This window comes from Dendrobates tinctorius, unplaced genomic scaffold (genome assembly GCF_039654945.1).
Source record: "Dendrobates tinctorius isolate UK_male_01 unplaced genomic scaffold, ASM3965494v1 ptg000007l, whole genome shotgun sequence".
In the NCBI taxonomy this organism is placed as follows: domain Eukaryota; kingdom Metazoa; phylum Chordata; class Amphibia; order Anura; family Dendrobatidae; genus Dendrobates; species Dendrobates tinctorius.
The window spans coordinates 4,155,493-4,172,279 of record NW_027361675.1 but is presented as its reverse complement, the minus strand read 5'-3'; the positions used below and the strand labels follow the sequence as shown (position 1 = coordinate 4,172,279).

The window sequence follows — 16,787 nt, the reverse complement described above, 5'->3', positions numbered from 1 at the left end:
GTTAGTTATAACAAGTTATAATGATTATAACTATATATATCAAGCTGAGTGTATAGCCCCGCTCACTCTGCATAGCCGCATTCACTATAATATCCCACATCATCCCATCAGCCAGAGCTACCGGACTACTAATATCCCACATCGTCCGGTCAGCCAGAGCCACCAGACTACTACCCTTAATATCCCACATCATCCCATCAGCCAGAGGCACCAGACTACTACCCTTAATATCCCACATCATCCTGTCAGCCAGAGCCACCAGACTACTACCCCTAATATCCCACATCATCCCGTCAGCCAGAGGCACCGGACTACTACCCCTAATATCCCACATCATCCCGTCAGCCAGAGCTACTGAACTACTACCCCTAATATCCCACATCATCCCATCAGCCAGAGCCACCGGATTACTACCACTAATATCCCACATCATCCCATCAGAGTCACCGGACTACTACCCCTAATACCCCACATCATGCCGTCACAGCCGCCGGACTACCACCCCTAATAGCCCACATCATCCCATCACAGCCACTGGACTACTACCCCTAATATCCCACATCATCCCATCAGACAGAGCTACCAGACTACTACCCCTAATATCCCACATAATCCTGTCAGCCAGAGCCACTGGACTGCTACCCCTAATATCCCACATTATCCCATCAGTCAGAGCCACTGGACTACTACCACTAATATCCCACATCATCCCATCAGCCAGAGCCACCAAACTACTACCCCTAATATCCCACATTATCCCATCAGCCAGAGCCTCCGGACTACTACCCCTAATATCCCACATCATCCCATCAGCCTGGGATCAAAACCAAAGCGCTGGATGGATTTGCCCTGACTTCCATACCAATAATCCCTGTTGTGAGTTCATTCTCTGGTTCACCAGTTGTGAGTTCTCCTTCCAGACTCCCTCTGGTGGTAACAGGAGGTAGAGAGGCTGATTTGATCGGTGGAGATCTGCCACCTGAGAATGAGGATGATGATTGGATCTCAGGAGTCTCAGATTGGATTTAAGATAGCCGACGCCCTATTCAGTTGCTGGTGATTCCTTCTGGCTTGTCAGCTCTTGGTTTTCAGCTCTGTTCTAGTCATCTAAAGCTAAGTTTTTCTGCTAATGTTCTCACTAGATTTTGTTGGTCTGCACAGTTTTTTGGTGTGGTCAGCCAGCCCCTGCTGGGGGATGTGCTGAATTTCCACTCTTATTTATTAGTATTTTGCCAATTGGCTTTTTGTCCCTTACTAGTTTGGTCTCTTTTTGCTCTGTCTCAGAATATTTCAGAGTGTTGATATAGTGGGAGAAGTCTAGTGATTTCAGGGTTAATTTTGCTATCAGAAGTGTTGGACATGATTTTTGTAGGGTTTTTTGCAGGTTGCAGACAGTGTCTTTCCTTTCCTTTCCTCTCTTGTTAGTTTGGGCCCCATCGTTTGCTCAGCCTATTTTCCTGCCAGTGTTTGTGCCTTCATCTTGTTTCACCGTCAATACATGTGTGGGGGCTATCTATTCCTTTGGGGTCTGCTCTGGGGCAGTTAGTTTTCCCTTTTCTTGCTTTAGGCTTATTTAGTCCTCCGGCCGTGATGAAGCGTCTAGGAACATCGTAGGCACGCTCCACGGCTACTGCTAGTTGTGTGGTAAGATCAGGGATCTGCAATCTGCATAGTTACCAACCTCTCTGGTTTTCTGTGACTTAGCTTGTTTTGCTTTTTTCTCCTCGGTGACCCATTCATAACAGATCCCTTTAAGAGAGGCCTGGGGTCAGAATCAGAGCGCTGAGGGATTTGCCCTAACTTCCATACCGGAGATCCCTTTAAGAAGGAAGATGTGCCTATGGGATGGAGGATGTATGATGGGTATATGGGCAGGGAGGGGGTGATTCATTTCTGTCATGTGCTCTCTGCTCCTTTCAAGGGGTAGACAATGGCTGGGAGCTTATGTTTCCAGGGATGCTAGATTTCTCCCACTATAACATAATAGTTTCATAGAAGAAAACCCCATTTATACCAATATAATAAATATGTAACTATATAGTACTAAAAAAATGGGTGTGTAAGTGGACATAATAGGATTATCACAATACTTAAATATAATATATACAAGAAAGAATAGCGAACATAAAGTCCAATACAAAAATTTACAAAAATACAAAAGTCACGTGACCCGTCACCAGGCAACAAAGATGCAGAGAGTTGCCGTGCGTGCAGGGAGCAGCGGCACACATGCGTGCCAGAGCAACATGAGCAGCTAGGGGGAGTAAAAGGCATGCAGCAATCCTTTAATGGTGAACACTCCAACAGAGCAATTAAACCGCAAGTGTGAAGAGGATCCACAAAACAAAGCAAAATGGAGGACATCATTGTATAAATCATAAACAAAAAAGAATGTAATACACTAAAAATATAATGAGTAAAAAAATCAAAAACAAGACCATACAATGAACAAAAACAAAAATACAAAAACATCACAATATGGAATATATGCTTTCATGATAGCAGCATACATATCATAATCATCCCATAATCATAGTCAAAAAATGCTAGCTCAAGGGACATAATCTACATAGCTCTCCTATACAAGAATAATAAGAAAGAAGCGAAATATTAAAAATTAAAAAAAAAAAAAAAATTACAACATATAAACAATAAAAAAATAAAAGAATAATGAATCTCCATCACAAGTCTTGCCATGCGTAGAGTCCTCGTCCAAATGCACAGTCAGATAATATGTAGCCATAGTTCCTTGTTATATATTTCCAAGATCATGGGAGGTATTAGCACAAAAACATCAGTGGACACCACACTAAATAAAAAATTAAAACGCAATTTTAAAAACAAAGCACATTGACAAAAAATGGTCAAATATCAAGCCGCATACGATGGTCACAAGAATGGGGCAAAGCTAATAGCCTCATTGAGTCCTTTCGGGTGTACGGTATCCAAGGACCATATCCAGCGGGTTTCAACTTGTAATAGTCTTTTAGTCAAATTACCACCCCGTATGCCAGGTTTGATAATATCAATGCCCCTAACACGAAGTAATGAACTATCACATTCGTGTTTGAGCTTAAAATGCCTAGGCAACGTCCTGAGAGTGGCCAAGTCCTCTTGGTCAACTGCCGCCTGTATCCCCAACACATGCTCGCAAACACGTGTTTTCAATTGCCAAGTGGTCATCCCAATATATATCAAGTTACATGGACACACAGCAAAGTATACCACATAACGTGTCGTACATGTGATATGGCTTCTGATATCATATGTTCTACTTTCTGAAGAATTAAAAAACCGGTTGGTACGATCAATGTTGGGGCAGGCGACACATCGGCCACAAGGAGTACAGCCACTCTCAGGATGGCCGGCATCAGGAAATGTAGTTTTTAATTCTTTTTGGTAACAGCTACGAACAAGATGATCCCGAAGGTTTCTTGATCGTCTGATGGTAACACTAGGCGTAGGTGGGAGAAACTGATTTAAAACGGGATCGGTCTGGAGAATAGGCCAGGCCCGTTTAAGACAGCCTTTCATGCGAGCAAATTGTGCATTATAATCAGTTATAAACCTTACTTTATTGTCTAATTTAATCTCCTTTTTCTTATATAGAAGAGAATGGCGTGTAGACCATTTGGCACGATTAAATGCTCTTTTAATTGGTCGCCCACTATATCCTCTGTCCCGAAATCTATCAGCAAGATCCCTTGCCTGCAGATCAAAATCCTGCTCAGTAGAGCAGATCCTGCATAACCGCAGGAACTGCCCTACCGGAACAGAATTGATCATATGTTTAGGATGCGCAGAAGTGGCATGCAACAGCATATTGGAAGCTGTCTCCTTCCTAAAAATGCTGGTTTGTAAGTTATTGTCCACATCCCTCCATATTGTGACATCAAGAAAACTAATCTTATTTGCATCATAGTTGTATGTAATGTGAATATTTTTATCATTTGAGTTTATCGCCGTCATAAATTCACAAAGTTGTAGAGTTCCCCTGCCAGATCATAAGTATGTCATCGATGTACCGCACCCAGAAGGGGTGCGGTCCATCAACAGACATTGATCTGACAGGGGGAGGTCCCTCTCCCACAGCCCCAGAAATAAATTAGAATACACGGGGCAAAGGAAGCCCCCATGGCAGTACCCTGGAGCTGGAGGTAGCAGGACCCCATAAACGTGAAAAAGTTGTGTGTCAAGGGAAACTCAAGTAACTCAAGAATTAAAGAAATTATCTCACCTGGCAAATTTGACATATTGAGAAAATAACGGGTAGCTGCCAACCCATCTGTATGTTTGATGCTGGTGTACAGGGATTTAACATCACCTGTCACCAGCATCATGTCTTGACTAGCGTGGAGGACATCTATCCATCTAAGGAACTCCCCTGTATCCAGGATAAATGATGGTAAACTCTCAACAAGAGGTTGTAATTTCGAGTCTATCCAGCGATTCACTTTTTCCAAAAAGTTACCAGTGCCGGAAATGATTGGACGTCCCGGAGGGGCTTCGAGGCTCTTATGAACCTTAGGTAGCAAATATAGAGTAGAGATGAGTGGTTCATGTACCTGAAGGGCCAAAGCTAGATCTTTTGTAATAACACAATTCTGAACAGCCAAATTCAAAATTTTTGTTAGTTTTGATGTAAATGACAAAAGGGGATTGAATGTCAAACGTTTGTAACAAGCCTTGTCATTAAGCTACCTAAGTGCCTCCTGTTAATAGATGGACCTAGGCCATATGACAATATTTCCCCCTTTGTCTGCTGGTTTCAAAACAATATCAGGAAGCCCCTTCAGGACTTCCAATCTACCACGTTCCTCACGACTGAGGTTATCTCTACCTATCCCCTTCAGGATGTCCAGGAAATCCCTGGTTACCACCTGAACAAACAAATCAACAGCTGTACAGGCTGTGAGAGGGGGGAATTTCTTAGATTTAATACGGATAGATGGGGGATCTTACCTCCCTCACCAATGGCATGTTCTGTAGATAGATCCTCGAGGTCTTGAAGTGCTAGTTGCTCCTCTTCTGTAGGGAATAAGTTTTGCAAGTGAGAATCAAAGAAATATTTCTTAAATATCAGGGACCTAGCAAACAAATGCAGGTCCTTGATTGCCACAAATGTGTTAAAGTTGGATTTCAGAGAAAATGTTAAGCCCCTACTCAATAAAGACAAATCAGCATCAGTTAACTGATAAGAACTTAAATTAATTACCTTCTGGCTGTTTCTCTTTACGTTCAGGTGATTTGAATTCACATCTCTCACTCTTTTAGGTCGGGATCCAGACCTTGTTGTCATAGATGTGGTGGACCAATCAGACGAGTCACTAAGGCTGGTTTCACATTAGCGCTTTTTAAGCGCACGCACGGCCGGGGGTAGCTCCGCCCCCGAGCCGGCTCTCTGCCCGGCGTGCCCGCCCTTTGCTTGTAGCGCCGCCTCCTAGCGGACAGCGGCGCCTGCGATCGGCGCACCCTATCTTTAGCATAGGGTGCGTAGATCGTGCGCAGGCCGTGCGCTAGTTGCGCTTTGACCTGCGCTGCGCACTTTTGACGGTGCGCCGTGCGCGCCAAAATCCGAAAAGTTCGATGCTAAAGATAGGGTGCGCTGATCGCAGGCGCCGCTGTCCTCTAGGAGGCGGCGCTACAAGCAAGGGGCGGGCACGCCGGGCAGAGAGCCGGCTCGGGGGCGGAGCTACCCCCGGCCGTGCGTGCGCTTAAAAAGCGCTAATGTGAAACCAGCCTTACAGATGAGAGAGAACTCACTGAAGGTGCCTCCTGCATCTTAGGAGTATAGGTATTATATTTTCTCCAAAAATAAACGTTCCCACTTGCAAAGTCCTTACTATCCCTTTGTAGTTTAGCAGACTGTGTCTTATGGATCTTACTGACACAGGCATCCAAATTTTTCTCGATTCGAGATTCATAGCACGCCATTTTATCAGATGGACATGCAGTTTTAAACTTGCATTCCAAATCATCTATAATTTTATCGAGATCTGTGATAGCTTTAGAATTGTGTTCAATTAATAACTGCATCAAAGAAGCGGAGCAACTACCACACACCTCCTCCCAGCGACTGATGAAATCCTTATCGTGAACTGGAAAAGATAGAGTCACACGGACTCTGAGTCCTCTAGGAATCATTTTTGTGGAAACATATTTTTCCAATAAAGCCCTGTTCCACCATATTTTCGTCCATTTCACCAGTAACCTTTCTATCTCGAGGACCTGGATATCAAAGCTTTGATCCATTGACGGCTGAGACTCAGTCCCACCTGTTCCAAATACCTGATCGATTTGACTGATCCAGGCCTTGTCTTTGGCTCTGAAGTCCATATCCACGAAACAAAAATAACCTGTGCATAACACAGCAAACATATAACATAATAGTTTCATAGAAGAAAACCCCATTTATACCAGTATAATAAATATGTAACTATATAGTACTAAAAAAATGAGTGTGTAAGTGGACATAATAGGACTATCGCAATACTTAAATATAAGATATATAAGAAAGAATAGCGAACAAAAAGTCCAATACAAAAATTTACAAAAATACAAAAGTGATTTTATTGAAAAAGATCGAAGGTACAGGACATAGTAAGATCAGAGTCAGTAATGACCATAAAAAGTACATGGGCAAAAAATAGGGCACACCAAAGGTACATGGACACCGGGATATATAATTATAACAATGCATTACAAATTTTCAAAATCCTACATATATCCTATATCTCGTTCCCGAGATTTCGGGACGAGATCTGAAGCCGCGCATGCGCCATCCCCGGACCGGCGGCCATCTTCCCAGCGTCCATGTTCCCGGAGGCCACCGCAACATGGTGGCGGCCAGCAAGGGATGTGCGGGGGGCCTCCGGGCTTGGAGGAAATGCTGGCGGAGCCGCCGCCCCTGCACCGGAGCACAGCCCGCCGCCACCACCGCCCCGCAGAGCCCCGCCCGCTTCCACCACCGCACCGCAGAGCCCCGGAGGTGAGTATATTGCGACCATAAGACGCACCGCCCACTTTCCCCCAACATTTTGGGGGAAAAAAGTGCGTCTTATGGTCCGAAAAATACGGTACCTCTCTGACTGGTCAGTAATAGGGGCAGATTTTTTTAACATCCTTGATACGGAGCTCCGATAATTGAACAGTAATAAGTAATAGGGGTGCTATCTCTACATCTGCTTAAGCATGTAGCCCTGACATCTGACATTAACATGTGTGGTCAGGCAGCGCTCCTTTGATATATTATATGTATATATGGTGGGCAGTTCTTTTTTTTTGGTTATATTAGCAATCTTTTGATTATGATTATGATTGTTTGATGTTTCTTTTGCTATAAGTCCATGAGGAGTTAGTTAGTTAGTTATCTATCTCCATGGTGACATATGTCACTTCCTGGAAAGGTTTTTTAGATATATCACATGATTGGCTCATTAGATTCCACAACCTCATTGGTGGTTCCCCATTTTAAATACTTCCCACTTCCTTTACCTGTTGAGAAAGGCCATCTGGCTGAAACGTGCATTGGGGAGGGTACACCCGGGCGGACCCCTATTACTGACCAGTCAGAGAGGTAATATTATGCAGCAATTTATTTTGTGCTTTTTGCAATATATCTTACACATATTGTGTGCAGTGGTGGGGTCCATTATTAGGGGTAGCGATACCTATACACCTTATGTACTGTATATACAGTACCATGACTAGCTGTTCTATAGGATATATGTAGGATTTTGAAAATTTGTAATGCATTGTTATAATAATATATCCCGGTGTCCATATACCTTTGGTGTGCCCTATTTTTTGCCCATGTACTTTTTATGGTCATTACTGACACTGATCTTACTGTGTCCTGTACCTTCGATCTTTTGTATTTTTGTAAATTTTTGTATTGGACTTTTTGTTCGCTATTCTTTCTTATATATCTTATATTTCTCCCACTATGTCAGAGTCTGCTGAGGTGTTGTCGAGTGGAAAAACTGTTGCTCATAGCAACCAATCACAGCTCAGCTTCTTTTAAACAGCTTTGGTGAAATGAAAGATGCTTTGTGATTGGTTGCAAGGAAAACTGTTGCTCATAGCAACCAATCACAGCTCAGCTTCTTTTAAACAGCTCTGGTGAAAAGAAAGATGCTTCGTGATTGGTTAATGATAGACACATACATACATTCAATTTTATATATATAGATCAGTGCTGATCTGGTTGGTCTTCTGCAGGTTGCAGCCTGATGCCGGATCGCTCCAGAGTTTTCTATGTGATCTTGAAGTTACTACTTAATGCAAGTCTATAACTGCCAGAACAAGGGTCTCATAGACTTATATTGAAAGCTTCTGACCGTTACCTATTACTTCTGGTCAATCAGAAGTTGTGGTCACAAGATGGTGGCGCGGGACTGGAGTGGCACTGGGAGGAGCTGAAGATGGAGGCTGTTGAGTGTAATCCTAGGATCAAGAAAGATTAGTTGCACTACTCCAGTGCTGAAATTAAAAAAAACTCTGAATGGTGCTTCAATGACACATTGATATATGAATACATTACAGATATAAATGCAAAATGATGAATACTGGGTGGAACACCACTCTTCCCAACTACCGCCATCTTTCTTTCTGCCGAACAGAATTTTTCTAGCAATGGACTCCATAATGTGCTGAAAAAAATCTATTTTGGAAAAGTTACTCTCTCTACCACCTAAATATTTGTTCTTTCGATCTCTTGTCCCACTACATCTTAACTGTTCTTTCTAGGATTGATACTAGAGTTGGTTGTGCAGGATATTGGACTAAGCTGCATATACACTGAATGATTGTCGCAAAATGAGCGTTTCTAGGAACTTTCGTTTCACTATGATCTATGAATGTGAATGGGTTGGCAATCTCCAAATGACTAAGCAAAACACTGTTCCATCAGGTGAAATTATTTTTTGATTTTTAGAAAAGATCACCGTTCTCGGCAGTGCTTCATTGTGCGTAAACAGGACTTGTGCTGCTGAGAGCAATAGCAGTCTATGCACATTACAGATTGCTATTATAGATTGCTCTGTGTGCATCATTTACTGTGCTCTGTATGTGTAAGCAGAGGTACAGTCATGGCCAAAAGTATTGACACCCCTGCAATTCTGTCAGATAATACTCAGTTTCTTCCTGAAAGTGATTGCAAACACAAATTCTTTGGTATTTTTATCTTCATTTAATTTGTCTTAAATGAAAAAACACAAAACAGAATGAAGCAAAAAGCAAAACATTGATCATTTCACACAAAACTCCAAAAATGGGCCGGACAAAAGTAGTGGCACCCTCAGCCTAATACTTGGTTGCACAACCTTTAGCCAAAATAACTGCGACCAACTGCTTCCGGTAACCATCAATGAGTTTCTTACAATGCTCTGCTGGAATTTTAGACCATTCTTCTTTGGCAAACCACTCCAGGTCCCTGATATTTGAAGGGTGCCTTCTCCAAACTGCCATTTTTAGATCTCTCCAGAGGTGTTCTATGGGATTCAGGTCTGGACTCATTGCTGGCCACCTTAGAAGTCTCCAGTGCTTTCTCTCAAACCATTTTCTAGTGCTTTTTGAAGTGTGTTTTGGGTTATTGTCCTGCTGGAAGACCCATGACCTCTGAGGTAGACCCAGCTTTCTCACACTGGGCCCTATATTATGCTGCAAAATTTGTTGGTAGTCTTCTGACTTCATAATGCCAAGCACACGGTCAAGCAGTCCAGTGCCAGAGGCAGCAAAGCAACCCCAAAACATCAGGGAACCTCCGCCATGTTTGACTGTAGGGACCGTGTACTTTTCTTTGAATGCCTCTTTTTTCTCCTGTAAACTCTATGTTGATGCTTTTGCCCTAAAAGCTCTACTTTTGTCTCATCTGACCAGAGAACATTCTTCCAAAATGTTTTAGGCTTTTTCAGGTAAGTTTTGGCAAACTCCAGCCTGGCTTTTTTATGTCTCGGGGTAAGAAGTGGAGTCTTCCTGGGTCTCCTACCATACAGTCCCTTTTCATTCAGATGCCGACGGATAGTATGGGTTGACACCGTTGTACCCTCGGACTGCAGGGCAGCTTGAACTTGTTTGGATGTTAGTGGAGGTTCTTTTTCCAACATCCGCACAATCTTGCATTGAAATCTCTTGTCAATTTTTCTTTTCCGGCCACATCTAGAGAGGTTAGCCACAGTGCCATGGGCTTTAAACTTCTTGATGACACTGCGCACGGTAGACACAGGAACATTCAGGTCTTTGGAGATGGACTTGTAGCCTTGATATTGCTCATGCTTCCTCACAATTTGGTTTCTCAAGTCCTCAGACAGTTCTTTGGTCTTCTTTCTTTTCTACATGCTCAATGTGGTACACACAAGAACACAGGACAGAGGTTGAGTCAACTTTAATCCATGTCAACTGACTGCAAGTGTGATTTAGTTATTGCCAACACCTGTTAGGTGCCACAGGTAAGTTGTAGGTGCTGTTAATTACACAAGTTAGAGAAGCCTCACATGATTTTTCGAACAGTGCCAATACTTTTGTCCACCCTCTTTGTTATGTTTGGTGTGGAATTATATCCAATTTGGCTTTAGGACAATTCTTTTTGTGTTTTTTCATTGAAGACAAATTAAATGAGGATAATAATACCAAAGAATTTGTGTTTGCAATCATTTTCAGGAAGAAACTGGGTATTATCTGACAGAATTGCAGGGGTGTCAATACTTTTGGCCATGACTGTATAAACGACCGCCAATGTTTACCGATTGGAAGATGTTTAGCGCTGCCGATCGGTCTGTGTAAACACTGACCGTGTGCTTGATATGATGTGCTTTTTGTGACTTTGTAAATCATCCTGCTAGAAGTATCCATAACAAAATGAGAACAATGTGATGAGTAATGTAGCTACTGAACATAGATCTGTATATACTGATGTAGGAAAGCTATATTTGCCAATAGCCTACAGTTTTGTTTTGACAAATTCTGCCAAGTGCCGGTGAATATTTGCTAATTGCAAATAGCACGTTTAATTCTGTTGCTAAAACTATATAATAGAAATTAGTTCATCTTAAATTAGCAATACTCTCTGATCCACAAAAGCTGTCAGGACAGTATGAAAATACATTTTTGCATAAATATCTTTGCAAAATTAACTCTTTGTCAAATCCTTAGCGCATGTGAATAATGAAATATATGGTTGCTGTTGAAAAAAGAAAATATTTTGTTCTTTTAGGCAAATGCATAAATGTAAAGAAGACATGCATCATTACAATCTTTTGATACTTCACATGTAAAAAATGATGCAATTTAGCAAATAGTATTAGACGGATCAAAAGTTTTTGTGCTTACAGCTTCTCTGCAAATCTATGTGTCTCCGTGGTACCAGACTACAAGCAAACCATTTTTGTGGTCTGACCAAACAGTCATGGGCAACTCCATTTTATCTCCATCCTTCTGGTGGTAAAATACAGATAGTACAAGAGTAAGCACAGGGATGGATCTAAGACATGATGGCAGAACTAGGCTTCAAAATTTTTTCTATAGTGTATAATTGTGTATTTCTACATAGATGCGGCATACACAAATAATAGGAATAAAATAAATAAAATCATCAATATATCTTTTTAAAAGAGATTTATGGCATATCAACAAGATTTGACATAAAGGTCTGATTGATCTGGGTCCATCTCTAGGCATTGTACCATATCCTAACAGGCCATTCCCATATGGTATGACATTTCATATAGTCTTCGCTTTCCAGTTAGCACTGACTCTTAGGTAGGAACTTATTACTCATTAATATGGTAAGGATATTAATACAAAAATGTATGTTTGTTATGTCACGACCCTTATTTATAGTTAATCTTTAGTATCAGTTATCGTACACTTTCCTTTAGACATGCTGAACTCTTATTTCATACTCTCTGGCAGGTGGAACCTCTTCTTTTAGAGATACTTTAATATTTATGAAGTGCTGTATGTTTCCTGATTGCTACATCCACTCAGGACTTTTAATTGCCACCTATAGCAAATGTATTTGAGTTACTCCATGAAACTCTTTTTATCTACACTTATTTTGCTCTAATTCTTCCAGCCTCTGGTGACAAGAAACAGCCCAAACTTAAGGTATTCCCTGTTTAGTTGAAATGGTTTAGAACAAAAAACAGTGTTAATTTGATGTTTTTCCTCCAGGAACAGTTATTCTAGTTTGTTTAAAAGCATCAGGTGAAAATATTAGCCAATGCCTTCCAAGAACTGACATTAGGCCCAGTGAGTTTACAGACGCACTCCCAAGAAGTTTGTTATTCCCGAAACCTGCCTAAATGCTTATGTAATGTAGTATAAGTGCAATAATATTCCAATCACAGATTTCCCCAGTTTCCAGTGTCCCCTTCTCCTTCACATGAATTAAATTCCGAGTCACCGGATCACACCGAGGTTTATGTGTTACCCACAAACCACTTTAACAATTTAAAACTACTGTAAAGAGCCTTTTTAAAAAAAAAAATGATTGGGAGTGCTTCTTTAACCCCTATCTAATGTTGGGCGTAATAGTATGCCCACATCGGACTCCCCTTGTTTGGTGCTGGTTCATTCGGCGCTGAGCCCACACCTTTCCAGGCACATGACAGCAGATCTATACAGCTAACATGTGCCCACACAGCCACAGGTCACAGGTGGAATCGCGATCCACCCAAGGCTGTTAACTAGTTAAATGCCGCTGTCAATCTCTGACAGCGGCACTTAACTAGCGCTTACTGGAAGCACATCGCTAATGCCTCCCAGCAGTGACCCCTCTTATGATCACAGGTCACTGATGGGTTGGCAGGAGAACCAGTGGTCTGCAGCAGACCTCTATGGTTGTCATTGCCAGACTGTTATGAGCGCCGCTTAACACGGTGAGTTGGAGCGGCGGACACCATATTGGATGAGGACATCTATGCCACAATCCACCACCGATAACACACATTATCTCACCAGACTTCTGCAGAGTTCTGACCAACATATTTGGTATCTCACTGACCTGCATCCTCCATACTAAACAGATATTGGTACCCTACACAAGTGCAGTCGGAATACTGATGAAGGTCCACTGACGACCAAAACTTTTATTTTGGACTGCAATAAAAAATTTTTTTAACTGATTTCATGAGTTGAGTGCCAAATTTTCTATTGCTACTATATTGGTTTGGGACAGTATTTGAGCACCAACACAGTTGTGCCACGATATACTCCTTATTGTGAACTCGTAATGACCTGGAGAATCATAGTAGCAGGACAGTTTTAGCATTTAGTGAACATGGTAAAAAAAACAACAACAACTGTGGAATTTTTTTTTAATTTCACCACACTTGGTGAATGATGTCATTCAAAAGTACAACTTGTGCTGCAAAAAACAAGCCCTCACATGGCCTTATTGACCAAAGAATATAAAAGTTATGGCTCTGAGAAGAAGGGGAGCAAAATACAGAAATTAAAAAACTAAAATACTCCTGGTCAGTAAGGGGTTAATGATATATTCCTGACTTGGACCAACCACAGCACTAATTATATAGATAAGGGATGGATAAACTTTTCTAGTCTGAGGACCACACTGTTAGATTGGATCAATCCAAAGGCCACAATGAAACTAAAAGAGAGTTGGTCCATGGCTGGCTCCAGGTTTTCATGGGCCCCAGATGAAAAAGTTTCAGTGAGCCCCTTTAACAGATATCACAATTCAAGATGCTTAGATACAGCAGGGAGATATAGGTATAGTAGTGCAATGCCAAAGATTTCACTTCTTACAATACATGGGTGATATCTACTGTAAATTCTCCAATAGCTCAGAAACCAGACAATATGGTCCTTCATACAGGATTAAGAGCACCACATAGTGCTGCATACGAAATAATGAGCCCCATATATTGCTCCGTACAGTAGTATGGGCACCACATAATGCTCCACATAGAATAATGAGCCCCAAATATTGCTCCATACAGTATTATGGGCACCGCATAGTGCTCCATACAGTATAATGATCCAAATCACATATATTGCTCCATACAGTATAATAAGCCCCATATATTGCTTCAAAGAGTATATAATAAGCCCTATATATTGCTCCATACAGTATAATGAACCCAATATATTTCTTCATACAGAATAATGAGCCCCATATATTGCTCCATACAGTATAATGAGCCCCATATATTGCTCCATACAGTATATAATAAGCCCTATATATTGATCCATACAGTATAATGAGCCCAATATATTTCTTCATACAGAATAATAAGCCCCATATATTGCTCCATACAGTATATAATAGGCCTCATATGCTGTATTGTTCCATACAGTATAATGAGCCCCATATGTTGCCCCATACAGTAAAATGGGCCCCATATAATGCTCCAAACAATATAATGAGCCCTATATAATGCTCCAGTGTATGATGGGCCCCATATATTGCTCCATATACAGTATAATGGGCCCCATAAGATGCTCCATTATATGATGGGCCCCATGTATGATGCTTCAGTGTAAGATGGGCCCCATATATGATGCTCTAGTATATGATGGGCCCCATATATGAATCTTCAGTGTATGATGAACTCCATCTAATGCTCCAGATACAATGGGCCGCATATATCATGCTCCAGTGTAAGATGGGCCCCCTATGATTGTCCCCATATATTGCTCCAAACATAAAAAAGTGACATACTCTCATCTCCTCGCTGGTTGCTGCTCTGCCCCGGACACCTCAGTGTTGGTGTCTGCTGGCTCTCTGCACTGACTGTTCAGACAGAGGGTGCACACTAGTCACATCATCATGCCATCTGACCTGAAACGTCACAGTAATAAGACACGGAGGAAGCCACTGCAGAGGAACGGGGAGAGGTAAGTAATGTAAGTACTGGGGCACTGAGTAAGCACTCTCAGGTGCCGATACTGGCACAGGCACCAGGCCCTCATAGCGTGCCAGAGTCCCTGAAGTTGAGTGGGCCCCGACGTGCTCAGGACCCCGACACTTGCCCTGGTGCACTGGGTGCTGACGCCAGCCCTGAGTAGGTTACCCACAAAACTTTAAATGAGTGGAAACTTAACCACTATAACATTAATACTGACGAAGGATCATCTGAAACGCGTGTTGGGGCGTGCTCCGCACCTCACTAGAACCACTACTTCAATCTGTTAAGGTAACGCTATTGTATATATTGATATATGGATATCCTGTGACAGCGCATGTGTTACTTTAAATTTCTCAGTCCCCCACTGCAATAGATACAGCAGTTGTATATTTGGTGCACTAAATTGGTCATATATTGGATTTAGGGCAATTGATATACTGCACACATTGCGATATTATAAGTATGGGAGAGCATTTATTATTTATGGTAATTAATAATTGCAAACATTGTGAGTTTATTATTATGTAAGTGCAATGGACCTCTTCATGTTGGCTTGGTTTTTTTCTGTGTGTTGCATGTATATAGTGCTGAGCAGCCTGCCTGCTAATATTATGGGTGTCATTAACCCCTTCACCCCCAAGGGTGGTTTGCACGTTCATGACCGGGCCAATTTTTACAATTCTGACCACTGTACATTTATGAGGTCATAACTCTGGAACGCTTCCATGGATCCCGGTGATTCTGACATTGTTTTCTCGTGACATATTGTACTTCATGTTAGTGGTAACATTTCATTCAAATAACTTGCGTTTATTTGTGAAAAAAACAGAAATTTGGCAAAAATTTTGAGAATTTCGCAATTTTCCAACTTTGAATTTTTATGCCCTTAAATCACAGAGATACGGCACACAAAAAACTTGATAACTAACATTTCCCACATGTTTACTTTACATCAGCACATTTTTGGAACCAAAATTTTTTTTTTGTTAGGAAGTTATAAGGGTTAAAAGTTGACCAGCGATTTCTCATTTTTACAACACCATTTTATTTTTAAGGACCACTTCACATTTGAAGCCACTTTGAGGGGTCTATATGATAGAAAATACCCAAAAGTGACACCATTCTAAAAACTGCACCCCTTAAGGTGCTCAAAACCACATTCAAGAAGTTTATTAACCCATTAGGTGCGTCACAGGAATTTTTTTGAATATTTAAAAAGAAATGAACATCTAACTTTTTTTCACAAAAAAAATACTTCAGGTTCAATTTTTTTTATTTTACCAAGGGTAACAGGAGAAATTGGACTGCAAAAGTTATTGTGCAATTTGTCCTGAGTACGCTGATACCTGATTTGTGGGGGGGAACGACTGTTTCGGCGCATGGCAGAGCTCAGAATGGAAGGAGCGCCGTTTGACTTTTTCAATGCAAAATTGGCTGGAATTCAGATCGGACGCCATGTCACGTTTGGAGAGTCCCTGATGTACCTAAACAGTGGAAACCCCCTACAAGTGACCCCATTTTGGAAACTAGACCCCCCAAGGAACTTATCTAGATATGTGGTGAGAACTTTGAACCCACAAGGGCTTTACAGAAGTTTATAACGTACAGCGGTACAATTAAAAAATCATATTTTTTCCACAAAAATGATCTTTTCACCCCAATTTTTATTTTCCCAAGGGTAACAGGACCCTAACAGTTATTGTGCAATTTGTCCTGAGTATGCTGATACCCCACATGTGGGGGTAAACCACTATTTGGGCACATGGCAGAGCTCGGAAGGGAAGCAGCGCCATTTGATGTTTTTGGCTGGAATTGAGATCGGACATCATGTCGCCATTGGAAAACCCCTGATGTACCAAAACAGTGGAAACCCCCACAAATGACACCATTTTGGAAACTAGACCCCCTAAGGAACTT

General features: G+C 41.6%; 1 protein-coding gene across 1 annotated transcript in view; it reads left to right on the top strand.

The window, feature by feature from the left end:
- The window catches only part of CSMD2 (CUB and Sushi multiple domains 2), a 1,542,159-nt gene that overhangs the window by 368,271 nt on the left and 1,157,101 nt on the right, over positions 1 to 16,787 (top strand). The gene's annotated exons all lie outside the window — the stretch shown is intronic.